Here is a 27,313-nt window from a genome sequence, read left to right as displayed (position 1 = left end):
TCTCCCCAGGACTCCTAGGTCAGGTGCGTCCCCTCCCTGCTGTCAGTCCGGCCACATCTGATCTCCCCTATGGGCACCTGGCTTCTGGAGAGTGGACAGGGTCAGTGCAGGGGGCGCTCCTGATCCCCGTGCTGCCTCACCCTGGGGCAGACTTGGGTCAGGTGCTCATTGGCTGGAGAAGGAAGGATGGATGGAGAGAGAAGCCCTCCCAGGGCCTGGGGTGGGCTTTCTTGCCCCAAAATAGATGTACACACTTTGACAGCAGCCGTGGGGAGTGTTGCTGGGGTGGGACTGGGTTTCCTGTCTGGAAGCCTTGGTGGAGGGCTGCTGAATGAATTCTTCCTCTGGTCTCCCTCCTTGTAGCGGGTTGAACTTGTGACCTGGAGGCTGAGGTTGGTTTCCGGGGAGGAGGTAGTTTCTGGAAGCTCCTCATCGACTGTCGATTTTTCATCCAGGCTCATTTTGGCTCTGCAGAGTTGCGTGATCTGCACTGAGTTTTCCTGTGGACCTAAATTTCTTAGATATTAAAAGGGAGAAGTCAGATTTCAGGAATGGCTAAGATGTGCTTTCGGGGCCATTTCTGATGGATTGGTAGTGGCTGCCAGGAGGATTCTAAGCCTTCCCTGAGGTTAGCTACAGCGCTTGTCAGGGATCGCACAGAAATTTCTGTGGGGAGCAGTTTTTAGAGGAAGTGAACTCGTGTGCTCACCAGCAAACACATTACTTAAAAGGGGAAGAAATGTGCCCTTCCCCCAATACCTGATTCCTGTCCTGGAAGACCCCAGACTCCTACTGTGGGATGCTCCTACCCCTGCCGCAGGTGGGAGGGGAGGGGCGGGGAGAGGGCCCTGGAGTTTCAGGATGTGAGGGCAACCTGGGGGGCAGTGGGTTTGCTTTACATGGCTTCCTGGGAAGATTTAGACTAAAACCTCTAATCCACTTAGTCCAGGGTGGAACGGGAGGCTTGGAACCATTGTTCTAGAATTTACCAGGCAGAAGAAGAGTTGCAAAATCTTCCTTGATGTGTCTGCTGTTCACTTTGGTAATGACTTTGGGGAGGAACTGGTGGCTGGGGACCAGAGAGAAGCCAAACTGGACGCTTTCCACACCAGTACCTAAAAATAAAACCCACCGTGACGCCTCTTTCTACACCTCCTCCTGGCGTTCCCCCCAGTGTTTGGAGAACTTGGAATTTCAAGATGCAGAGAAGGACTCTTTGCAAAATTTGGAAGCCGAGACCCTTGGCTGGTTTTTCAGAATCAGCCAGGCCCCTGTGGGCTGCTGGATGCCGGGGATGGGTGCTTGCCACACGCGAGGTGTCGGTGACCGACGGGGGGGCAGGAAGGGGGGAGTGAGCGTGCCGTCAGCCAACGCCGGTCTTTCTTGTTTTCTTGGGTCCATTGCCCCATTGGTATTGTCCCTTTTTGTGCAGCCAGCTGGTGACAGGAGTAGTGTTTTAGAGATGAGGAAACGGAGGCTCAGGATGGCCCTTGGGGAACTTGGCTGGTAAGTGGCAGCCTCGGGGTTTGATTGTGGGTCAGTGTGTCTCCAGAGCCCATGGTTTTTCTGCTAACCGGGGCTCTTTCGCACATTAGTTTTACTCAGTGTTCCATTTACTAAATGTTTCCAGGCCTCTTATCACCTGGGCTTTGGCTACTATTTTTTTTTTTTTAAAGATTTATTTATTTATTTTAGAGAGGCGGAGAGACAGAGCTCACGAGAGAGTGAGCGGGGGAGGGGCAGAGGGAGAGAATCTTCAAGCAGACCCCCTGCTGAGCGCAGCGTCCAGGGCTGGGTTCGATCTCAGGACCCTGAGATCATGACCTGAGCCTAAGCCAAGACTCACTCAACCAGGCGCCCCTGGGCTCTGGCTACTATTTAAAAAAAGGATATTGGGGCCCAGGGTCAGGAACCAAGAGGGTAAAATGCTGGTAAGATCGTGCGGTGTCCTTGCGTCGGGACCGCGGTCGGCGGCGTTAGTTCTGCTGCTGCTAGTGAATGGTGGTCGTAACAACGTGAGTGTTAACGTCTACTGGGGACGGTGGTGTGCGAGGCACCAACACCGTGTGCTTGCGAGAAGCATCTGTGGGTAAGCTCTCCAAGGGAGGGTGGGAGCACATTTCAGAAAGCAAGTCTTGCAGCTCCGCAACTCCTTCACGTGCTCGTTCCCGCGGCACACGTGCTCGGGAAGGAGCTTGTAAACCCTCCTTCCTGGCATCCTTTCCAAAGCGGTCCTCCTCCCGTCTCCACAGAGCAGTGACGGGCAGGACCACCTGGGCTCACCTTTCTGGCTGTGTGACCTCGGGCCAGTTGCCTAACCACCCGGGGCCTCAGTCTCCCCATCTGTAAAATGGGGATAATAGTTGTGCCTGTCCCCTGGGATCACGTGAGGCCTAATTGAGTTAATTTGGGTAAAGCAGTTGGCAGGCGCCATGCCTGGCACACGGGAGGCTTGTTCCTTACATTGTTCACAGCAGACGTGACCCTGGGGCATCAAACCTGCCGAGGCCTTGCGGCTGGTCACTGTGATCTCGGGGCAGGTAAGGTTTCTCCAGTTCTTTTCTTGCAGCAACATTGCAAAAGGACCTGATTCAGTTGTCAGCTGATAGAACATTAAAAATGATTTTGGATAACGATTACTGTAACTCTTGGCATGTCATTTTATTTTTTTTATTTTTTAAAGATTTTATTTATTTATTTGACAGAGAGAGACACAGTGAGAGAGGGAACACAAGCAGGGGGAGTGGGAGAGGGAGAAGCAGGCTTCCCGGCGGAGCAGGGAGCCCGATGCGGGACTCGATCCCAGGACCCTGGGATCATGACCTGAGCCGAAGGCAGACGCTTAATGACTGAGCCACCCAGGCGCCCGGCATGTCATTTTAAAGGAACTCAGAGAATTTGCTATGTAAATCTTTTTCCATCTTTTTATTTGTTTGAGGAAGTGGTCTCAGCACTTGGGTCTATAAGAATTGAAAAATACAATTGACAATAAGCTCTGTCTTCATCTGTGGATACATGAAATACTTCTTAAAAATTCTTGTTCGTCTCTCTACTGAGATGTGTTTCTTTTTTTTTTTTTTTTAAAGATTTTATTTATTTATTCATGAGAGACAGAGAGAGAGGCAGAGGGAGAAGCAGGCTCCCAAGGAGCAGGGAGCCCGATGTGGGACTCGATCCCAGGACGCTGGGATCATGACCTGAGCCGAAGGCAGACGCCTAACCATCTGAGCCACCCAGGCACCCCTGAGATGTGTTTCTAATAAGGTTTAATGTTTTATGTTTATTCTTTGTACAGTTTGTAATGTTTCTGTCATAGGGATCAATTATGTACTAATAGTAACTGTAATAATAATTCAGTCCAGAAGAAAATTTCTGACAGAGCTTTATGGTCACATGAAATTAAAAAAATTAAAGCATTTATATACTTACTTTTTTTTGCCTCGTAGTGTTAATACTAATCAGTAAAAGGCCTTTACACATGAAATACACTGAGGGATGTGGTTTGGAAATTGGAATTTGAGGATGCAAAAGGAACTTTTCTAAATTTCCAAGTGTTTAGGAAGAACCGGATTCTGTAATTTTAGGATGGATGATGGTGGATCTCAAATCGTGATGGTATTTAGATTCCATTGGATCCATTTAAAAGAGAAACAGTAACAGTTTTATTTTGAAATGTTAATATTTATAATATGTTGGAAATTACATCCTCTACAAGTATTTAAACTTAACCATGAGAAATTTTAGATGTCAGCTTGCAAATGTACAAATAGATACATAGTTTTAAACATTTATTCTGGGGGCTTTCGTGTGAAGGCCACTGCTTTTGAACATTACCCCACTGACTTCTCAGAACTGGGCTCTGAAGCAGGTACCATCTTGGAGGGGGCAGTGGCCTGGCTTCCAGGCCATCCAAAGGCCCCCCCCCCGGGCTGGGCCACTCAGACTCCCGGCCTGTGCATCCACTGAGGTGCTGGGCCTGTCTGCAGGTCGACCGGCCTCCCCTAACCGGGCTCTGTGAGGCCAGGTGATGCTCTGATATGGAGAACCTGCTGTTCTCCCTGCTCATGTAGTCTGGGAAGCCCCGAGTCCAGGAGGCCGGGAGGAGTGGAAGTCGTGCCTTCTGTTTAATGTTGGGGCTCAGGCAGGAAGACGAGGGGAGAGCGGAGCGCACTATGGGACAAGGTGCCCCCCATCCCCTTCGTCCTGAGGGGCTGCCTGTGGTGACTGATGGTCGCAGGTAGCCCTTTGCCTCAGTTTCTTCCTTGGTGTTATTGTAGGGAGGATGCTGGGCGCACAGGCCCCTGACCCACCATCTCAGGCCTTGCTTGGCCATTGAGGAGGCCCCTGGTGGCCAGCAGGTTGGGAAGACCCGGCTCTCTCTGCAGCAGCACTCAGCAAGCAGATCTTTCCTGGGGGCCTGCTGAGTGCCAGGCCCCAGGTGTGGGGGACTCACAGGGACCAAAGCCCGGTGCCTTCCGCTGTCGGCAGTCTGGAAGAGATTGTTCAGTCAGGAAGGCTTCCCCAAGGAGGCAGGGTGAGCCTGGCTGGTGGCTATAAGCCTCGTCCTGACAGAGCCAGGCCAAGAGGCAGGTTCAAGCCCACAGTCCCGACCAGGGCTTTGCCTGCTCCCCAGGCCATTCTGCTTCTGCTCCTGCAACACAGAGGTGCTAGAAAGGACCAAGTGCTAGCCATGGTACAGCTACCACTGTCCCTCCACCCAGGGAGCCTTTGTTGGGAGCAAACATGTCTTGGCCACTTGGGTCATCTGTGGCCTTGGGCTCTGCTGAGGGCCGAGCAGGAAGCTCGCATCAGCCCTGCAGGACGGTGTCACCTGGGGAGCGTTTTCCCCGCTCTGACCTGCTCTGTGGGGAGGGCTTGAGAGGGAAGCCTGGGAGGTTCTCTGTCCCTGGACCCCACCGCCGCTTGCTAGGGCAGCCCTGAATTTGATGGAAGGAGATCAGGCGAGAACAGCACATTCTGTTGTCCTGCGACCTCCAGCCTCAGGAAGTGGTGTTTTGCATCCTTCCCTCTGCCTCACACGTCCTGGGGCTTTCCACCAGGTGTTTGCAGAGCGCAGGAGGAGAAGGAGAGGACCGGCTGTAGGAGAAGGGGCTGGAGTTGTATTTTAGAATGCAAAGGAGCAAGCCGAAGTGTGGGAGGTACAGCTACCCAGCAGAGATGGGCCGTCCTCCTTCCAAATTCCTTGAGAATTCAGACATGATGAAAGCCCGTCTCTGGAGCAGCTGCTGTTTCTCAGGCGGGCGAGGACGGAAAGGAGGTTCCCCAGCTTGCAGAAGAGCGCAGGGCCGGCAGCAGGCCTTTGCTCCGGGTTTCTCCAGAATGTTGCTTGTTTGGGATGTTGGAGTGCCTCGTATACATATTTGCTCTGCTTCCCGGGCAAGCCATTCGGGAAAGGAGGTTGGGTGGAGAGCATCAAGCAGAAAGGGAAAAACTGAGAAAGAGATGGAAGGATGGCAAGAGCTGGAGGATGGGTGCTGGGCATCTGGGTGGGGGCTGCCGTGGGGACTGTCCCTGAGCTCATGGGCGAGCCCCGGGGCGCTCTGGGGCTTGTCTGTTCTGTGCTGGGGGCCTGAGAGGACACAGGAGGGGACAGCTAAAGTGGGGGTGGGCAGAGGGTGAGGAAGGCCTTGTAGGGAGGTTGATGCCTCTTGATACAGGATACGCTGGGCCAGGTGCGGGTGGGGAGTGGGGGACTTGAATGTCATTGCAGGCAGGGAGCACAGATGGGAAGGACCCAGAAGCTGGGCAAGGGGGTCTGTTGACTGGGAGTGGTTTGGAAGCACTGGGGCCTTGGCCCTGAAGGAGTTGGCAAGTGGCCAGGTTGGAGAGGGCAGCAGGGCCAGACCTAAAGAGAGCCCGTGAGCTGTTCACGGGGCGTTGGTTTGGAGGGCATTGAGGGGCTTCTGTGTGGGAGAGGGGGTGTGCCCCAGTTAGAGGCCATGGCAGAAGATCCCACAGGAGGGCACATGGGGGATGATTACATAAGGCTGGGCCAGAGGGTGGAGAGCTGGGTCTTCTGGAAGGAGCCTGGGGCCATGGCCTGGGGGGGTGGTGGTGGTGGTGAGGGGTCTGGCTGGAATTAATGCAGTAGTGGAAGGCAGGGGGAGGCAGGGGGTAAGGCATGGGTAGGTGGCGGGGAGGGGGAGGGAGGGGTCACTTCCCTGACTTCTCACTTATTTCGTGCAGTGGGGCCCGGGGGGTTGCAGCCCGGGGAGGGAGGGCTGGTTCACGCAGGTGCCTTGAATCCAGGCAACGTGAGTTCAGAGCCAGTGGGCTTCCTCACTTAAAGCCAGAGAGCGAGCCCATGGGCCGAGTCGTGTGCTTCTTACCAAGGCTCATGGATGCTCAAGTCTCTGTTGGGCTTTAAAAAATGTATTTGTTACTTGGGTAATGTTTTCAGTGGTCCAGAAATTGTTTTAAAAGGTACACAGTTAAAGGTGCCCAATGGTTAATCCCCAGCTGGGTTCCCTCTGCCACCAACCCTCCCTAGATTTTATTTCCAGGTGATTGGGGCCCAGGAGGGGTGGACCCCTGTGAACGCCTGCCTTTCGTCTGCTGCCTCTGCCCAGCGCTTTGGAGCCAAGTGTCAGGGGCTGCGGGAACGTGGGCTGCTCTGGTATTTATTGGGGGGCCTGACATCCTGCAGCAGGGGGGCCGATGGCAACTGTCCAGCCACCTCCTCGTGGGCAGGGCTTCTGAAGGCTCCGGAGTGTGGCACTGACCCTGACCTCTGACAGCAGGCCCCCGCACCTCCAGGCAGGGTGGCATGGGATTGGGAAACTGACTCTGTACAGGACATTTCCAGGGTCATTGGGGTCCATTATTGGGATCCAGGTTGTTCCTGGCTGTGCTTGACCCCCACCCCATGGAGCCCAGAGACCTGGGTTCGAGTTCCCATTAGTCTGTTTTCTGACTGTGTGATCCCATTTCCATCGTCTTTAAAATGAGAGGACACTTAACCACACAGGACTGAAGACACCTGATAGAAGCTTAAGGAATACGGGTTTATTGTCGCTCACCCTTTGTTTATGGGGGGAGGTGGGGTACGGCTATACGTGAGACAGTGCTGCTTAGAAAAATACGTCGCCTGGTGTAAAGAATGTGGTCTGGGGCGCTGGGTGGTGCAGTCGGTTAAGCATCCGACTCTTGGTTTCAGCTCAGGTCATGATCTCAGGGTCCTGGCAACGTGGAGTCAGCTTGGGAGTCTCCCTCTCCCTCTGCCCCTCCCCACCCACTCATGCTTACCCTCTCTCAAATAAATAAATCTTAAAAAAAAAAAAAAGAATGTGGTCTATTTGCCCTACCCCACCCCACTCCATCCAAGTAATACTTTGCGGTTCCTAACTATTGTGGATTTGAGCTGAAGTTCTTTTTAATTTATTTTTTATTCATTAATTTTTTTAAAAGTAGGCTCCATGCCCAGCGTGGAGCCCAATGCGGGGCTTGAACTGATGACCCTGAGATCAAGACCTGAGATGAGATCAAGAGTCAGCGGTTCCACTGACTTGAGCCACCCAGGTGCCCCTAATTGCTTTTTAAAGATAGATTTTGTTTTTTTACCATTTGAAATGTAGGTGTTTGTATTTTTTTTTCTTCAAAACATTGGAAATTATCTTCATTCTCAGTCATTTACTTAAGGTATGTTGTGTGACAGTGTTAGACAAATTTATGTGAGTGTTTTTTCCAATAATGCCACCATGGGGTGAGGGGAGCCTTCTATAAATCAGGGTCTGCTCTCCTCAGATGTTTTCAGGAGCCATTCAGGAGCGATGGCCTCTGGGAGGACAACGTGGGAAAATGTTCATGAGCTGCTGAGTGCCGCCCCTGTCTATGCTGAGTGGTTTCCGTTCTGTCAGGTTTATTTTTATTCTTGAGCTTTTTAGGCTCGCTGTTGCAAATAGAAACAGTCTCTGACGTCGGGGTAGTCCTGTGGCTTCAGAGGCCTGTGAGTCTCTGTTCTGGGGTGTTCTCTCCCCAGCCTTCAACTCGCTGAGTCAACTTGAGCTTGTCCTTAAAACAGAAAGCACCCCTTCCAGGGAAGCTGGGCACTAGTGTGTCTTGGTGGGACCCAGGCCTCTCTGTATGCTGAGGCTGGGCTCCAGCTCCCTGGCCCCCTCCTCCCTGGTCCCCTCCCCATACTTCATGTGAAAGCAAAGAGATGGGAGGGGGAGTTTGGGGGAATAGGGAGGGAAAGGGCAACCGGAGGAGCCAGAAGCAAAGATTCTGCCTTGAAAGTCGCTGTCTGTTTTGAGGCTGCTTGGAGGTGAAGTCATCTGGGGTGTTGCTACTCAAAGTGTGGTCCGCCGGCCGTGGGCACGGCCACGTTGCCCTGGGCGTGGTCCGGAGCTGGTCAGAGCGCCCAGCCCAGAGCTGCTGAAGCCCGATCCCCAGTGCAGCTGGGCGCACCGTGCCAGCGCAGTTGGGGGGACACCTCTTGGGGGGTGCTGACTGGGCGAGACGGGGGGATTGACAGGAGGGCCCTGGGTGCACAAGGAGCAGGCTCTGCCTTCAGCTCCACCTCACAGACTACCAGGCAGCTTGAGTCATTGGCTAACAAGCTGGCATTGCCCTCCCCACTGTCGTGTTTTCATTTGTGCTGTTAGACGTGACACCTTCCCTGCTGTCCCAGCAGACCCCCTCTGTGCCCAGCGGGAGCTGTGAGTTGAGGTCTCCTTCGGACCAGAACTTTCTTGTCTCTGGGGAGTGCAGGGCCTGGCCCCGCTGTATGCTCCGATCGCTGGGTGATCGAATTAAGGACTGAGCTGTCCCCACAGGACAGGGCAAGCCCTGAGTGTCTGTGTTGGTTAAAAAAACAAACCACAACTAAAAAAATTTCTTGATTACTCTTATTCTTATTCTCATTAAGTAATGTGTGCTCATTTTTTGAAATCTTGGGAGAGAAGGACAGGCTTAAAAATGAAAGCCCAGGGGCATCTGGTGGCGCAGTCGGTTAAGCGTCTGACTCTTGGTTTCAGTTCAGGTCGTGATCTCAGGGTCGTGAGATTGAGCACCACATCGGGCTCCACACATAGCACAGAGTCTGATTGAGACTCTCTCTTTCTCTCCCCTTCTGCACCTCCCCCTGCTTGTGCTCTGTCTCTCTCTCGCGCGCGAATAAATATTTATTTTTTATTATGTTAGTCACCATACAGTACTTCATTAGTTTTTGATGTAGTGATCTATGATTCATTGTTTGCGTATAACACCCAGTGCTCATTGCAATACGTGCGCTCCTTAATACCCATCACCGGGCTACCCCATCCCCCAACCCCCCTCCCCTCTAAAACCCTCAGTTTGTTTCCCGGAGTCTGTAGTCTCTCATGGTTTGTCTCTCCCTCTGATTTCCCCCCTTCATTTTTCCCTTCCTTCTTCTAATGTCCTCCATGTTATTCCTTATGTTCCACATATAAGTGAAACCATATGATAATTGACTTTCTCTGCTTGATTTATTTCATTTAGCATAATCCCCTCCAGTGCCATCCATGTCGATGCAAATGATGGGTGTTCATCCTTTCTGATGGCTGAGTAATATTCCATTGTATATATGGACCACATCTTCTTTATCTGAAGGGCATCTCTGCTCCTTCCACATTTGGCTATTGTGGACATTGCTGCTGTGAACATTGGGGTGCATGTGGCCCTTCTTTTCACTACATCTTTATCTTTGGGGTAAATACCCAGTAGTGCAATTGCTGGGTCATAGGGTAGCTCTATTTTTAACTTTTTGAGGAACCTCCACACTGTTTTCCAGAGTGGCTGTACCAGCTTGCGTTCCCACCAACAGTGTAAGAGGGTTCCCCTTTCTCCACAACCTCTCCAACATTTGTTGTTTCCTGCCTTGTTAATTTTTGCCATTCTAAAACTGGTGTAAGGTGGTGTTTCAATGTGGTTTTGATTTGAATTTCCCTGATGGCTAATGATGATGAACATTTTTTCCTGTGTCTGTTAGCCATTTGTATGTCTTTGGAGAAGTGTCCATGTCTTCTGCCCATTTTTTGACTTGATTATTTGTTTTTTGGGTGTTGAGTTTGAGAAATTCTTTGTAGATCTTGGATACCAGCCCTTCATCTGTAGTGTCATTTGCAAATATCTTCTCCCATTCTGTGAATTGCCTCTTTGTTTTGTTGACTGTTTCCTTTGCTGTGCAGAAGCTTTTTATTTTGATCAAGTCCCAAAAGTTCATTTTCACTTTTGTTCCCCTTGCCTTTGGAGACGTGTCTTGAAAGAAGTTGCTGTGGCTGATGTTGAAGAGGTTACTGCCTATGTTCTCCTCTAGGATTTTGATGAATTCCTGTCTCACATTGAGGTCTTTCATCCATTTTGAGTTTATCTTTGTGTATGGTGTAAGAGAATGGTTGAGTTTCATTCTTCTGTATATAGCTTTAAAAAAGGTCAAAGTGCAGAGATAATCATCGGAAAGTTATTTTCGTCTTTTCTCGTACCTTTACCTGAAATATGCTATTTGTTACTTATCATGTGAATCTGGGTTGGGCGTTTCTGTGTCTGTAGGTTCTGTGACCTGCATTTGGGGGATGGACGAGCATGTACTTGTGCTGTTTCATTGCCTTGAACTGACCGTTCCCGGGGTGGTGTCCGTTTTCCGCCGCCAGGCTGTCCCCAGCTCTGTAACTGTGTCTCTGCTCCAGAGCCTCGGGTTCTCGTGGTTTCTGGCTTGATGCTCCTTACAGTGCTGCCATGAGTGTCTGTTGACATGCTGGGTTCTGTCTTTGGGTCGCCTTCTAGAAGTGACGTTATTGAGTCTGAGCCACCAAGATCTTACGGTGTGCGGAGCCCTGTGGCTTTTGGAGAAGGTTTGCGGCTCTGCGCAGGCCCCACAGCGGACTCAGTGGTGGTTTACTGCATTGTAAATGCCTTGCGTGGCTCCCTGCTAGAAGTCAGTGTGGGGGTGCCACACTGCCTCGAGGTTACCGAGGTTACCGTGACCGCCCCCTGCGCTGTACTAGTCTGTGGCCTCCCGGAGGTGAGGGAGGTGAGGGAGGACCACGCTGGGGCAGGTCCTTGAGGCCCCTGGACCTGGGGGGAGGAGGAAACCATTGGTGCGGGCACCTCCTGAGTTGCTACAGTGGGGCAGGGGAGGGGATCAAAGAGCCCAGGCTTGCTGTGGTTTGGGAACTTCCGTAAGCACTTTCCCGAGTTAACTCATTTATTTATTTATTTTTAAAGATTTTATTTATTTGACAGAGAGAGACACAGCGAGAGAGGAAACACAAGCAGGGGGAGTGGGAGAGGGAGAAGCAGGCTTCCCATGGAGCAGGGAGCCCGATGCGGGGCTGGATACCAGGACCCTGGGATCATGACCTGAGCTGAAGGCAGAGGCCCAGCGACTGAGCCTCCCAGGCACCCCTCCCGTGTTAACTCATTTAAGCCCCACAACAATGAGGGACTGTTAGTACTATTATTAGCGCGATTGAACGGATAAACTTGTGTTATCCCCACTTTACAGATGAGGAAACTGAAAGAGAGCTCGCCCCAGTCCCTCAGCTAGCATGGGCAGAGAAAACCCAGCAGGCTGGCACCACAGTCCCTGTGTGACCTCCGTGCCCCGCTCCTGGTTCAGCATCATTCTGAAACCAGCGCTTCCTTGTAGCTCCTTTCCTGCGGTGTCTTGAGCTCTCTCCTGGGCCCGCCTGCCTGTCTGCTGCTGAGCTGCCAGAGTGCTCTTTCCCAGACAAGCCCCATCTTGTCCCAGCTCGGCTGCAGCCCCGGGGGAACAAGGTGAAGACCTGTTCCTTGGAGGGATTCTTGAAGCCCTTGGCAGTTGCTTTCCACTCCAGGGAACCCAGCCCCGGCCACTTCCTCAAGTGCACCTCAAAGCACCCCATGCAGAGTCCCAGTGTCCCTGTGGCGAGGCCTGGTCCTCCGCACACCCTCTCCCGGCAGCCCACCACGCCCCTCCTGATCCATTGCCGACACTTACTATCTGTCTGAGCAAGCTCACGGCCACTAGCTCTGCAAAGCCTTCTTGGATGCCCCAGGCCCAGAGAGTCCCTCTCTCATGTGGGCCCCCACATACCCCGTGAGCCCACCTCCTAGGCACAGAAGCTCCCATGTCATGGTGTAATCTTGGACCGTGGGGGCTTTTCCCCCTTCTCTGGAAACTCCTTAGACCCATGGACCACACCTTGTTCTTCTGGAGGCCGTGCAAGCCTAGCGTTCTGGCTTATAGAGATGCACCTTTTCAAGAATTCTTTAGAAATCAATGGAAAATAATTAAATATTTACAGAAATATATGAATTGACAAAGTTATCTATCATTTTCTTCTCTAGAAGTAATCACTATGACCTTCTCCATTGGTTTTGTATGCCTATACATACAAATTATGAGATTTTTCTCGTTTGGTTCTCTAATACCTACTTACAACCTTTTAATGAACATTTGATATGGTGATTCTGACTGATCATGCCTTTGAACCAAGGAAATACAGTAAGAACATATTTGTATATTGTGGAGGGTTTTTTTTTTTTTTTTTTTTTTTAAGATTTTATTTATTTATTTGTCAGAAAGAGAGAGAGCACAAGCAGGGGGAATTGCAGGCAGAGGGAGAAGCAGGCTCCCCACTGAGCAGGGAGCCTGATGCGGGACTCAGTCCCACGACCCTGAGATCATGACCTGAGCTGAAAGCAAACGCTTAATGACTGAGCCACCCAGGCATCCCTATTGTAGAAGTTTCTTAATCCGTGCTTGATGATGCATAACGGCAGAGGCCGGCTGAGAGATCTTGATGTTTCTTTTTCAGCAACAGGGAGATTTATCGTGTAGCACCATTTTGTTTTTCAAGTTTATTTATTTATTTATTTAAGTGATAATCACAGCCAACATGGGGCTTGAACTTATGACCCCGAGATCAAGAGCCACCCAGGCGCCCCAAGAGTCGAACGCTCTTCTGAATGAGCCAGCCGGGCGCCTCTCATAGAGCACCATTTTGAAAGGTCAGAAAGTATACATGAGCTGGAGAGTTTTCCTTGTTCCTATGAAGTGCTAACTTATGAGATAATTTGCCATTTTAACTACTCTCAGAGAAGAACAAGTTGCTATTGTTAATTTATAGACAAGGAGGTTGACTTTTAGCGTTCTGTATGCTTTGCACTCTCTGTCTTTCCCCAAAGGAAAAGTTAGTACCATAGAAGAAGTAAATCAAGGCAAGGAGCAGAGGGTGGTATAGTATTGACTGTCGGGCCCGTGGCTGTGAGGGCTCGCCAGGGTAGTTCTGAGCTTGCTGGTGGCCGGTGCGTGCAGGGAAGTGGGATTCACTGTCACAGAGAAGAACAACTCTAAAGTCCTCAGGACGGGGAGTAAGAGCCATGGAGAGGATTGAACCTTCCTTCCTGTTGAAGAACCTTGTCAGCATCACAAATAGGAACTCAACGTCTCGATGTGGATGAAAACAGAGAATTATAAGACAAGCAGGAGGGTGGCGGCCTGAGCACATTCTCCATGAGTCTCATGCAAGGATATTGTATTTGGGGGGGATCTCTGGCCAGCTCCCATTCTCCCAACACCCCTTCACCCGCAGCTTCCTTGTGGAGCCATCTGGATTGGCATCCAGCTGCCAGTAGCAGATTGGAAATAACCGTGGCCTAAATAAAATCTTTACTTCTCTCTGTACCAAAGAAGATGGATGCAGGCTAGCATAGGGCTGGCATGGGGGCTCCATAAAAATTGTAAAGAGCCCTTTTTTCTCTGTCTGTGCCACACTGTCTTCTGGGTTTAAGCTGACCTCCTTGCTGAAAGTGGCTGCTGGAGCTCCGGCCGTTGTGATTATATCCCAGGTCATAGGAAGACAGTACGGGAGCAAGGCACCCCCGCCTCACGCCTGAGTCTGTTCTCATTAGGTGACCTCCTTAGAAGTCCCACGTTATACTGCTGCCTCTGCTGGCCTTGGTCAGAGTCGAGTGTTCCAGTGCCTGGCGGCCTGCAGGCTGGGAAGTGCGGTCTTTCTGCTGGGCATGCTGTCCCCTCACATGAATTCGCGGTTCTGTTACTAAAGAGGAGAATGGGTGTTGCGCTGCAGCCAGCCATGTCCAGCACACTCGGGCTCGGCACTTACCCCCCGTGAGCCTCAGTTGCCTCATCTACAAACTGGCAGTAATAATGGGGCCAGCCTCGGGGTTGTGACAGGGACGTGATGCAGCTGAAGAGCAGGACAGGGCCTGGCGCACAGCACATTCTCAGAAGGAGCTGTCTCCTGATTATTTACTGGTGCCATCGTCGTTGACGTCATCCTTTGGGGCCCGTGGAAATCAGTAGGAGTCTAAATGAGCTAAATGAGTGTCGTTGGGTGACTGGATAGGTAGATGAGCCAAAATAAAAGAACCTTTTTTTTTTTAGATTTTATTTATTTATTTGACAGACAGCGAGAGAGGGAACACAAGCAGGGGGAGTGGGAGAGGGAGAAGCAGGAAGCTGAGCAGGGAGCCCGAAGCGGGGCTCGATCCCAGGACTCTGGGATCATGACCTGAGCCGAAGGCAGACGCTTAACGACTGAGCCACCAGGCGCCCCAAAGAATCTTTCTTGTTCGGTTTGTTATCCCAAGGAAAGCAGCCCAAAACGTGACCATGTCAGTCAGGTCCACCCGGTTCGCTTAGAGAGGGGCTGATAGGGACGGTGTTGCTGCTGTGGACCAGCAGGGGGTCTCCTCCTGGCTCTGGTGGCCCGTGGCCCTCTCCTCTGTGTGGGGGCACGTGCAGCCTGGTTGGTGGGGCTGTCTGGGATCAGAGCAGAGTCTGCCCTGCCCGGGGTGCATTCGAGGGCACAGGCTCAGTTCCTTCCTTCCTCTTCCTGTATGTCCGAGTCCAGCCACCACGGGGTGAAGGCATCATAAGGCCCCTGCCCCCCATACTGGGCGTGCTAGCTCAGCCTTGGCTGGGGGGAGGTCCCGGGAGAACTGTGCACAGCTGAGATGTCACGGGTTTTCCCCCACATTTTGTGAGTCCGGGGCTGGAACTTGGCTCTTTCTCTCCCCGCTTCAACCCGCCCCCAACCTCGAAAACGCCCAGGGGCATCACCACAGCCCCCCCCCCCCCCCCCCCGCCGAGGTCTCTGATGTTCTGTATAAGTGGCAGGCGGGGTAGCCCTTTCAGGGACCTGGTTGCTCTGGGCCCCTTGCTCCCTGTCTACACAGGCCTGTTTTGCAACAGGGCCGCTGGTATTTCTCCTTCCGAACTTTCTGTCATGGCCCTAGAGCACACACCCTATAAGGAGATCACGGCTCAGGCCCTGTGTCCCAGGGTGCAGTAGGGCACACTCATCACTTTGCAGAAGCCACTTGGGAGGCGCTCAGCGGTCCAGGGGGGTGGGGGTTGATCAGGGGTCCTGGGGGAACGTGGGGATCCTGGGCATCTGGGCAGTAATCAGTAAGGTCACTTCCGAGCTCTGAGATGCCCACATACTAATTTCAGAATGCTTTAGTGTCTTTGGGCTGGGCTTCTGCCAACCAGCCCAGTGGGCGACAGTGACCTATTTGCACCTTGCTTGCTGGGTGCCACTGTCAGCGCCCCCACATGCCGTGGGGAGAGCACTGAGGTTCACGCACGTGGAGTGTCTTTGCCTCGCAGCACCTCGCAAGTGAGCAGCAGAGCTGGGGGTTCTGGGGCAGGCCGGGGCAAAGCCAGTGCCTTTGGTGTTCTGGAGGCTGCCTGCCTGGACGGAGAGTCGGCCGACGGCCGCTCTGCCCCTTTGTGGCCGTGCAGCTCTGGGCAAGTGGCAGAACTTCTCTGAGGCTCAGCTGCCAGATGGTGACAAGACTGATGAATGAGATGGGGTGACGTTAGGGGAGAAGGCCCTCCTTAGGGGGTGCGTGAGTAGCTTGAGGATAGCAGAGGGGGCTTAGGGTGGTGTGCGGGGTTGTGGGGTAGTAAGGACCGCTCAGCAGCTCCCTGGTTTTCTTGTTCCTGGGATGATTCCAGGGGTCTTAGGAAGCCCATCCCCCTGTCTAATTGGGCAGAAGTTTGGCGCCAACCCTGAGTCTCTCCCATCCTTGGTGGGTGAGGGCCCATGGATCCCTGGGCAGGAGGAGTGGGGGTTTCCTGGCATGGAGGCCGCCCCTGGCTCACTGGCTTCTCCCTGCCTGGACGATATTTTTGCTGCAAGCCCTGCCAAGTGGAAATAAGTTATTTACAGTGTTTTGACAGGATCATCAAAAACCTGGATGGGAAAGGATGCCTTTGGGACTGAGCTAATGGCCTAGGAGTGTGGCCTGGGGGGCGGGGAGCCTGACATGGGGGAGAGAGAGGAGAGCTGCACAGTGGGGGGGCTAGGGGGCACACTAGATGGAGCTTAATAACAAGAGGCCCGGTCCTCCCCTGAGCCCAGGGCCTGATGAGGTTGCGTGCTGATTGGCTATTCTGGGCTGACCGGTTTTGGGCTCGCACTTTGATTGGCCCTGGGTGTCCCCAAGCCAGCTCTGGGCCTCAGCCTCCTTATTTTTCTGTCTGAGGCTCCGGTGCTGTTGTTTGAGGGGGACGAGGGCCTCTGCCCAGCCAGCGTATCCTCAGGAGAAGGGGACACAGTCGCGGGGTGTGATGAGGACAGACCTTGGCCTTGACCATGAACCAGTCTGTCCGCAGCACAGCCCAGGGAATTCTGGCTGGGCCGTTACTTGGCCATTCTGCCACCCAGACAGCTGCAACCCGAGCTGTGCCTCTGTCCCCCTCTGGCCTGTGGGATTGTCTGGCCCTGCAGAAGGGGTTTGAAGATGTCCTTCAAAAGGTGCAGAGGACCTCTGGGGCAGTTGGTAGTCTAGAGATAACCATCAGCCGCACTTCATGAACGTCCTTTGAGCTTTTTCTCTGTGTGTAGAAGCAGAAGGTGTATTTATGTATTTTAAACAAAATTGTAGTCCTTTTGTAATCTGTTCCCCACAAACACACTCACCATATTGTTAGTTTTTCTCCTTTTCTACAGTGTTCTACTTAGGCTTGTTTTCTTAGTGGCCGCATAATATTCTCCCTGTAACCAGAGTTAGTGAATTCCCTTGGTGGATGTTGGTGGGGGTTCTGGCTTGTCACTGTTAACAGCATCGTCATGAACATCTGGTTCCGACATCACTGGGGCAAGTCTGCGATTGTTTCTTGGGCTGTATAAGTAATAAATCATATTTATTGTTTTTGCAGTTTGTAAAAGTAATGTGTACTTCTGGGGGAAAAAAACACAACCATTATGGAGAACTGTGGTAATACACAATTGTTTTGGAGTTTCTCCTTCTGGATTTTTGAATGTACCCAGGTACTTACGCAGCGTCTGTTTCCCTCCTATGTACCTTCTCCCTCCTCCCTCCCTTTCTTCCTTCCTTCCTTCCTGGATTTATTTATTGCTGAGTGTAGAGCCCGATGCGGGGCTTGATCTCACAACCCTGAGATCAGGACCTGAGCTGAAACCAAGAGTCGGCCACTTAACCGACTGCACCACCCAGGCATTCCCCTGCCCCCTTCTTTCTCATTCATGCCCCAGACCCCCCTCTGTGCCCACTGTGGCTCGGGCCTGGGGCCCAGCTGCAGCCCTGCCCATGGGCATTTTGCCTTGCATGTTTCCTGACCCAGGGAAAGGGAGAGAGTATGTGCTGGTGGGGAGGTGGCTGGCCCCTGGGTGGTCCCCAGTCCTGCTTCTTCCTAGCACAGCTGGGCTGCAGGCTGCTCCCCGGGCTGGGCTGCCTGCCCTGTGGGGCTGCATCCCTCTCTGGGACCCCTCCTGCTTGCAGGTGCTTTTCTCTTCTTTGCACATATATGCAGCTTGCTAGCCCAGGGGAAATTCTGACTATAGCAGATTGTTGAGAGCAGGGGAGCTACCCCCACCCCAATCCACCTCCCTCAGAGGTAGCAAACATCACACAGTGGTCAAGGGACCAGCCTTTTCCACACAATTATTGGTGGCCATGGGCTAGTTATGTAGCCCTTGGCCTTAGCCTCCTCTCCTGGAAGGGGGTTGTCCATTACCTACCCCTAAGGTCGAGAAGACTAATTGAGATAGTCAAAGCACTTACTCCAGAACTTGGCACAAAATCCATGTCCAGTGATCCATGACTAGCTGCCAGTTTGTATTCAGGGAACTGAGGACTGGAAAGGGAGCGTTTGAAAAGAATAGCAAACACCGCTTGCATGTCTGCTTCCCTTTGGGATGGGGGAGTGGGGTGCAGCCCTGAGTTAATCCCTCTAGTGCTTCCCTGATGGAATGGGCCCAGCCCAGACTTTGGAGAAGAATTTCCAGTGTGGATATATGGGTCACTGTCCCAGTGAATTCTGACCACATGACCTCGAGCTAGAGCCTGGGTTCCTGTCTTTCTTGGATGGTTTTACTTTTATCTGATGAGTTCTCACAATTACTCTGTGAGGTGGGATCTCTTTATAATTCAGATGGGGAAATTGAGGCTCAGCTGTGTCACTTGCATAAGGATGCATTGGAGATCACAGAGCCAGCAAGTGCTAACTGCTGTGGTCTTTGAACCCAGCTGGGCCTGATCCCCATGGCCTGGGCTCTGTCTCCTCCCTCCACCCTCCCCACCCCTGCCCTGATGCTGACCCAGCCTTCCTAGTTTCCCATAAAAACGTACTGTGCCCCCGCTGACTTCTCCAAGGCTGCCATGGACCCAGCCCTCAATATCTTGCAAGGGCTTATTGCAGCAGAGTAGGGTCACCCCCATTCCCAAGCTCTGTCCGCTGCCCCCCCGTGCCGATGCTCACCTCTTCCAGCCTTCAACCCCTCCAGCCTGCCCTCACCGCTGGTGAGAAGGTTCACACCCTGCCCGCTCTGCGCCCATTCCACACTCGTCTCTCTGACTCAGGTTTGTTCCCATGGTTCTGACCCTATGATGTTTGGTGATCTAGACGTGTCCCTGTTGAACTCCCTCTACGTGGCCCCAGTGAAGTGACTTCAGTGTGGGGACTCCTTGCAGAGGCATGGGCAGGATGAAGGGAGCGGAGGGGGCTGGAGAGGCTCCTGGAGCCTAGCTGTGGGGCGCCATTAGCACTCCTAGGGCCGGTGGGGCGAGGGCCTGTCCCAGGGAGGCTGTCGTCCTGCGGAGCTGAAGCCCCTGCCCCAGCAGAGAGTGGAGGGCTAAATCCCCCAGCCCCGCTGTTTGCCTGCCCTCTGATCTCCTGATGTAGCTGGAAGTCCAGGGTCTTGGGGGTCCTCAGAGGTCAGCCTCCAGGCCTGGAGTAGGGTGGAGCATGAGGAGGGTCAGCAAGGAGTGGCCCGCGCCCTGCTCTCCCCTGCTTTGTGATTTGGTGGACCTCAGGGCAGAGCAGCATTGGGTCCTGTGGCCCAGAGGTGCTATCCCTAGGCTGTTGGGAGGGGGACTCAGGGTCCTCCGTCCCTGCTAGGCTCTAACATGACCCTCCCCCCCCAGCTCTGAGGTTCCTATCTCCCCCTCCCAGATGCCTCTGTGGCCATTAGGCTACAGGCCCATTTTCTGTGGTCCAGTTAGTTGTGATTGAGAGGGCAGAGCCTTGTAGGACTGGGACTAGGGGCTCGTCCCTTCATGCTTTCTGTCCCTGGGGGTTCACTCGGGCCCTTGGCAGCAGGCCCTCTGTTGCCCCCTGGGACCACTAAGATAACCCTGTCTCCAACCACCTTGGTGCCTGTGGCCCTGGGAGACAGAGAACCCGAGGGCCACATCAGAGTATCAGGAGGAGGGTGGGCCTCTGCCCCGACCTGGGAGCGGGAGCTGGGGAGGGCTCCTGTCAGCACAGCATGCCCAGAGCTGGTGAGTCTCCCCCACCTGTTTGTGACCTCTTGAGGCGATTTGTGGATTGCTGAACTAGAAACTCGGGTCATGGAGACAGCAAGCCTGGAGAGAGTGACCAGGAGGGCACATGCAGGCGCTCCCAAGATGTATGCACTCGTGGCAGGAGAGGGCATTCATTCAGTCAAGGTGGCTGGTTCTGGGGACCTCAGGGCCCGGGCAGCAGGAGCCCTGGGCTCACTGCCTGTCATGCAGCTGGGCCGGGTTCTGGTTCCTTCTCCATGAAACAAGCTGAGGCCCCTGATGGGCTCTCTGGTGTCCTCTCTCACTCTCCCCTCCTGTAATCTCTGACTTCGCAAGAAGCAGGGATACGTTCTCTCCATCTCTTTCTGCTTATTTCTTAGTCTTTCCTCTTGAAGACAGCCTGGTGGAGTTGCCTCAGGGATCTGAGCCCGCCTGCCCCCTGGGTGGTGTGTGCCTGCAAGGATTTGTTGGATGCTGTGTAAGGAAGGCAGATTTCTAGAGAGTTCAGCCAGCTCCCCACATCAGACCTCACTCGGGTGCAGTCTGTGTGTTGTGGCGAACGCACACATGGCTGTCTGTACGTGCACAGTGTTTCTGGAGTTAGGCTGGCCCAAGTTTGTGTCCCGTCTCTGACCTTGACCAGCTCTGGGTGACCTTGAGCAAGTCACGGTGCTTCAGGCTCTTCGCGCTTCAAGGCTCATCATCATGATGGTGTTACTCGAACTTGCCCCGCTGTCTCAGCAGGCAGCAGGTGGGTGAATGCAGGTGCTTTGTAAACTGTAAAGTGCCTTCCGAGGTCAGCAGACGTGCGGACGGGCTCTCCGAAGCAGCACCCGGCTTTGGGGCCTCAGGAGGTGTTCCTGGCAAGGCCCAGTTCTCAGCCCTGAAACATCATGCTCGAAAAATGCTCACATGCAGTTTATTTAACTTTAAGTGGGGCAAATTCTGAAATGGGTTGTTTATTGTCCAAGCTGAATTTTTAATTTCTCATAAATTCCCCACAAATTGCTGTAGTACATCTATATTTATTGAATCTGTCAGGGTTGTTTATGGCCCTGAGGCCTGGGCTCTTGTGTTTGCAGTTGTTGCCATGGTGACGCTGGGGTCTGAGGCTCTAGAGGAGAAGCCATGTTCTGAAGCAGCATGGAAGGTTCTGGAACGGGCTGGCCGTGTGAAGGAGAGCTGTGGCTGCCACACCAAGGGCCAGCCTTGGGCCAGGCAAGATGTTTAAGACTCTGGATTCCATCCCACCTTGACCTCATCCCCGCCGGTCGGTCCCTCTTCCCTCGGGGTGGGGCAGGGGGATGCTCGGCTTCGGTCTCCATTTCTGTCCCCCCCACGCCCTTGCTCCTCCAAGTGTGTCTGGGAACCAGTGGGAACTGCGCTGCAGGGGAGGTGCGCACTCCCCCGAATCTGCCCGGTCAGAGCCTGCAGTTCAGGAAGATGGCAGGTGCCTTCTTGCCCGTGTCCAGCACATTGCCATCAGGTGACTTCTCTGGGACACCTCCGGGGCTCCATCACCCTTAGGACAGAGCTCAGAGGCCTGGGCCTGGTGGTTTTTTGTCCCTGCCACCATCCTACCCTGTGATCTTTCTGACTCCTCTCCCTCACTCCCCTCTGTCCTGGCCAGGAGTGGGCATCTCCCTTCCACCCCTCCATATCCAGCCCGCCCCTCTGCTCGGCACATGTTGGTCTCTGCTTGCGCTGCCCGCCCTAGCCTTCTCTCCCTGGGGAATTAGAGACATTGCCCGAGCAAGAGACAGCCCCTGAGACATCTTTCTGTGAGGCCCTCTCTGCTTGCCCTGCTCCGGGTCAGGTCCAGCTTTGCTGGAGCTGCCCTGTGGCCCAGAGGCCTCACCTGCCCCAGCCTCATGGGGCTGTTTGCTCTGCGCCCCCGGCTCTCTCTCCCGACCGTGGGCTGGCTGGTGCTCTGACTGCCTTGCCTGACTTCTGGGGGCTTAGCCTGCAGCTGGCACTCAACAATGCTGCTCCCGTCAGCTGGCTTTCACAGAGCCAAGACTTAGCCTGGACTTTTCCCAGGAGCCTTTACGTTCCATCCCGGGGAAGGGATATTGTGCAGCAGGAATGACAGGAATTGCGGGGCGGGGGGAGGGGGCCAGTCTCTGGTCAAGCAGCTGGGGCTCGGGACTGGATGGGGATGAAGGAGGGGAGTCTTGGGCTTTGGGAAGGCACCCGTGGGAGGAAGGGGCCAAGGGGACAGCTGAGAGGTCCCCCAAGCTCCTGTGTGCTGGAGAGAATGCAGAAGCTCGGCTGGCCTGCAGGTGTTTTTCAAGCATCTTGAAGCGGAGCATGCTACCTTTTGACCCCACCATTCTGCCCTGGGTATATACACCCAAGTGAAAGGAGTGCTTACGTCCACCAAGAGACAGGCACGGGATGTTCAAAGTGGCAGTAGGCACGATAGCCTCAATGTGGAAATGTCCATCAGCGGTAGAACGGACACGTACTGTGTTATACGTGCGTGTTGTAATTCTCTATAGCAGTGAGATGAGCCAGCGGCCACCACACTGGTCCCATAGAGCGTGCAGCCCAGGAAGCTGACCCAGAGGAGCGCTGGACGCGCGATCCCATTTCAGTGAAGTTCTTGAACACGAGAACTACTCTGTGGGAAAGAAGGCAGACTGTGGTTAGCTTTGGGGACAGGGTACTGGGTGGGGGACACGACAGATCCTTCTGGGGCCTGCAGGGTTCCCTTCTGAGCCTTGATCTTGGGGGTCAATTTGAATATTCAAGCTGCTCACTCATGATACACACTTTGGTATTTATCGTATATTAGACAACATTAAATGCTTATAAAACATAAAAGGCAAAAAAGCCACAGGAGGCAAGGGATGTGAAGTTTTCTTTTTCTTTTTCTTTTCTTTTTTTTTTTTTAAGATTTTATTTATTAGAGAGAGAGAGCGCGCGCACGAGCGGGGAGAGACACAGAGGGAGAGGGAGAAGCAGACTCCCCGCTGAGCAGAGATCCCGATGTGGGGCTCAATCCCAGGACCCTGGGATTATGACCTGAGCTGAAGGCAGATGCTTAACCAACTGAGCCACCCAGGCGCCCCGGGTGTGCCATTTTCTGTAATATGTACCCTTGGGTTCCCTCTAGAGCATTGGTTCTCAAGCAGCAGGGCCTGTCGGGACTGAGGGTCCCTCCTCCTGACGCTCCCCTCGCCACTGACGATAGAGCCTCCAAGGAGGAACCTCCCTGGCAGGAAGCCAGTAGCCCCAGCAACATCCTCCTCGCCCTTCCTGGGACTGGAGTCTCCCTGTATGCAGAGGAATGCAGGTGTGCCCTGTCCCCGCCTCTGGCCGGAGCAGGCGCTCTGGGAGCGTTTGTGGAATGAAGGGGGTTTCTGTCCCAGTGCGTCCAGTCTGTCTTTGGAAATGTAGATGGGGAGGGAGAGGATTCACTCTTGTGTTCTGTTCTCTAACTCTGGTCTCCTAGCCAGAGAGGTGGTGCAGGCAGGAGGTGAGAACATCTGGATGCTCTTTTCTGTGGAGTAGACGTGGGCTCCAGTCCATACTGGCCAGGTTATAACAACCTGTGTTCACTGTGTGTTTGTGCTGAGCACTGTATTGCCATTCCAGCATCTTAATGCCCTCTGTTACAGAGGGGGAAGCTGGGGTCAAAGCGGGGACATGCAGGTGACATGCTCAGGTTCCCCTGCTAGAAAGTGGGAACTTGGGTTTACTCCAGGTGGTGCAATGACCCTCAGACCAGCCTGTGACGCACTGACTGCACCAGAGGGAGGGGTCAAGGCAGATGCTGGGAAGGACGATGTTAAAAGCAGAGATGGAATGAATGAGCCCTTCCCCACTTCCTTCCGCACTCCTCTCCCTCCTTCAGTCATGAGTATGACTTCCCTCCTTCTGGCATCTTCTCTGATGGTTGGTGACCTGTGTGGTCTTACCTGTGACCTGTGGACTCTGAAACCTGGCTGTCCTGCCTCCCTTCCGAGCATCAGCCTGGGTTCCACCGACTGTGGGATTACAGTGGCCTGGGAGCTTGTGGGGCTGTGTATTGACAGCCCTCCAACCCCACGGCCTTCCCCACCAGCACCCCCCGCCGGAGGGATGAACCTGCCACATCATAGTCACCCAGAGTCCGTAGTTTACATGGGCCTTCACTCTTGGTGTTGTCAGTTCCTGTGGGTTTTAACAAATGTGTAATGACATGTATTCCTTTTAGTGTCCTATTCTAGTATCATAGACCATATGGTCTTGTCTAACTTCACTGCCCTGAAAATCCTTTGCGTTCCTCATATATTTTTTTTAAATACTTAAAATCACTGCTGGGGCAGCATTAATCGAATCAAGATCTCTGGGGTGAGTCCTGAGCATTGGCGGATGCGAAAGCTCCTGGTGACTGATACACGGCCAGGTGAGGCTCATTGGATGCAAGGCTTAAGTGTCCCCAGAATCCTCAGGAGGGTGTCTTCATCCAGCTGGTGAGGCTTCACTCGAGTCTCTGAACCAGTGAGGCTGAGGGGACGGGGAATGTGTGTCTCCGGCACGTTTCCTGGGGATGTTGAGGCTGCTGGCCTGGGGACCCTCATCTCAGAACCCCTGGCTTTAAGCAGTGGTGGGAAAAGATGTCGTGGGGCCAGATGTGCCTCACCCAGAAAGCCACTGAGACTCTTTCTGAGTCCTCCGGGGCGTCTGGGGGAATCTGCCTGGGGCTTTTCCTAGATGCACTGCCCGCTCTCAGAGTAGGGACTGAATCTGGGGTGGAAGGTAGTGTACATTTCCTCTGTGCCCCAGCCCACGTGCTTCAGCCACGGGTCCCTCGGGGATCCTAGGTTTGGGGAGAGGGTGGTGGTACTGGCAGGTATTACACTGAATGCAGGGTGGGCCAGGGGAGTGGGGTGGGTTGGTCACCAGCTGGGAGACCTGAGGAACGTCCAGCCCATGGAGCCACTCAGGCAGCCTGTGGGGTCTCGTTAGCATTCCCAGCAGGACAGACAGGGCCCCCTGGGGTAAGGACAGTCCAGACCGGCCTCCCTGGATGGGGGTGTCAGCCAGGCCTGGCATCAAGACGTGGAGCCTGTACAGAGCCCAGGATCAGGTAGAGAAGACCTTCGGTAGAAACTAGTCTGTTCTGCTTGAGCCTCTAGTAGCCTGTTAATACAATCACAAGGATACAGCTAACATTTGGGAGTGCTTTATAAAGCACTTGAAAAAAAATCCCTCATCTAAACCCAAGACAGTTCCATGAGCTGTGGGGATGACTAGTTGTCCTGCCTTTTAGATGTGGAGACATCTGAAAGGGTCACCAAGCTGCTAATTGGCAGGGCAGGGCTGAGATTTGAGCCCAGGGTGCTTTCTGCTCTCTCAGCCTTCTGCTCGCCTCCAGGTGAAGCCCCAGACCGAGAGGAAGGTGCTGCGCTCTCAGGGGTGGGATGCGCTCGAATTTCTTATAACGGAGTTGTTCTTGAAATGAGTGATCGTTCTTGACATTCCTCCCAAAAGGTGTGGAGGTGACCATCCCAGATCTGTGACATGGTGGGGACTGGGGAGGTGACCACCCCGTATCGGTGACATGGAGGGGACAGGGGAGGTGAGCACCCCGGATCGGTGACATGGAGGGGACAGGGGAGGTGAGCACCCCGGATCGGTGACATGGCGTGGACCGGGGAGGTGAGCACCCCGGATCGGTGACATGGCGGGCACCGGGGAGGTGAGCACCCCGGATCAGTGACATGGCAGGGACCGGGGAGGTGACCACCCCGGATCGGTGACATGGCGGGGACCGGGGAGGTGACCACCCCGGATCGGTGACATGGAGGGGACAGGGGAGGTGAGCACCCCGGATCGGTGACATGGCGTGGACCGGGGAGGTGAGCACCCCGGATCGGTGACATGGCATGGACCGGGGAGGTGAGCACCCCGGATCGGTGACATGGCGGGCACCGGGGAGGTGAGCACCCCGGATCAGTGACATGGCGGGGACCGGGGAGGTGACCACCCCGGATCGGTGACATGGAGGGGACAGGGGAGGTGAGCACCCCGGATCGGTGACATGGCGTGGACCGGGGAGGTGAGCACCCCGGATCGGTGACATGGCGGGCACCGGGGAGGTGACCACCCCGGATCAGTGACATGGCGGGGACCGGGGAGGTGACCACCCCGGATCGGTGACATGGTGGGGACTGGGGAGGTACTCCCCTTTCAGCTGGGAAGGCTCCTGCTGCACCTGCTTTTTCCCGTTTCCCACGCCTAGGGAGTTGTGAGGCACAGGGCTTTTAAGCTCATTGGATTAGGGTTGGCAAGGGGGTAGCACAGCAGTTTCCAAACTGGGCTCTTTGAGGAACCCAGGGGTTCCTTGAGGAGGGTGTGCCTGCTTTTCCAGGGGGCTGTTGCTGATCCCCACGCACAATGGATTTCCTTCAGTTATAGCAGCAACTTTAATCTGTTTTTGATTTGGGGGTCTCCGTGTTAAGATTCATTTCAGGCAGGACATTGGAGTTCAGGGGTGTTTGAAAACCACTGGTGTGTGTGTGGGGGACAGAGCCAGGAGGAGGCAGGAGCCCGGGGCCCTGGAACCGGGGCCTCGGTCACTGAGGTGACGAGTATGCAGAGCGCTGTGGGGCTGCAGGGAGCCCTTGGGAGTGGAGGCTGGCACACTGGCTGGGCTGATTCCTGGACCGCTCATCAGGCCTTCTTCATTCATTCGTTTGCGTGCCGGGCCGGCTGGGCCCTGTGCTGAGCATGGGGGGCGGTGGGGGGGATGTAGTTGAGAACAAAACTGGCCCAGTCCTCGAGGAGCTTCCAGGGTGGAAGACAGATTCTGGCTTTGGTAGACTTTGAATCTCTTTCGGCACCTTCTGGGCACGATCCTCAAAGAGCGCAGCATTGTCATCTGCACAGATACGATGAGACCTGCTCTTGGTCTCATTTCTACTGACAGGTCCCCAGGACTCACTTCCTCTCAAGACCTCGATGCTCCGCCACCTACTGGACACTGCCGGTCGTAGCGGGCTCTGTGGCCGCCGGGTCAGGTGGCTCCCTGGGTCTCTAACGGGCCCTCACCTGACCCCATCTTTCAGGAAGTCTGCTTGCCACACTTCTCACCACCCAGGACTTTGATTTGCCACCTCTCTGGTGGGTGGTGGGAGAAGAAATGTTACTCGTGCGAAGAGAAGCGGGGGCCAGGTGGGATCTTGTGGCGCAGATGGGGTGCTTTCAAAGGCCAGCTGTGGGAGATACCCACTTGCCACCCCTGACCCCTGGTGTCAGCCTTTGTTCCTTTCTCTCGTGGCAGACAGGGCGGGCCCAAGTTGCCTTTCGGGGCTCCTGGAGCACCATCTGGAATGCATGGTGCTCAAGAGTGAAGGGCCTCCTTGTGCAGGACTGGGACCTGGCGGTTTATAGGGCGAGCGGGAATGAAGTACCTGCCTCCCACCCCCACTGCATGGTTGTGGTCAAGATCAGAGGGCTGGGGTCCTCCCACTTGGGGCTCTTGGAAGACAAGGCTTTTACCCATGCAAGCTGAGTTCTCCTTTTACAGGCTGGCAGCACACACAGACGGGAAAACCAGCATAACCACTGGGCTTTCTTT

General features: G+C 54.0%; 1 protein-coding gene across 6 annotated transcripts in view; it reads left to right on the top strand.

Moving 5' to 3' along the window:
• ITPK1 (inositol-tetrakisphosphate 1-kinase) overlaps nt 1–27,313 on the top strand; it is a 171,812-nt gene that overhangs the window by 41,228 nt on the left and 103,271 nt on the right. The window lies entirely within an intron of this gene.

The sequence above is a fragment of the Mirounga angustirostris genome, unplaced genomic scaffold (assembly GCF_029215605.1).
Source record: "Mirounga angustirostris isolate CCGP_5_RB_7025 unplaced genomic scaffold, mMirAng1.0.hap1 SCAF_9, whole genome shotgun sequence".
NCBI lineage: Eukaryota > Metazoa > Chordata > Mammalia > Carnivora > Phocidae > Mirounga > Mirounga angustirostris.
This window is presented reverse-complemented; position numbering and strand designations above follow the sequence as displayed.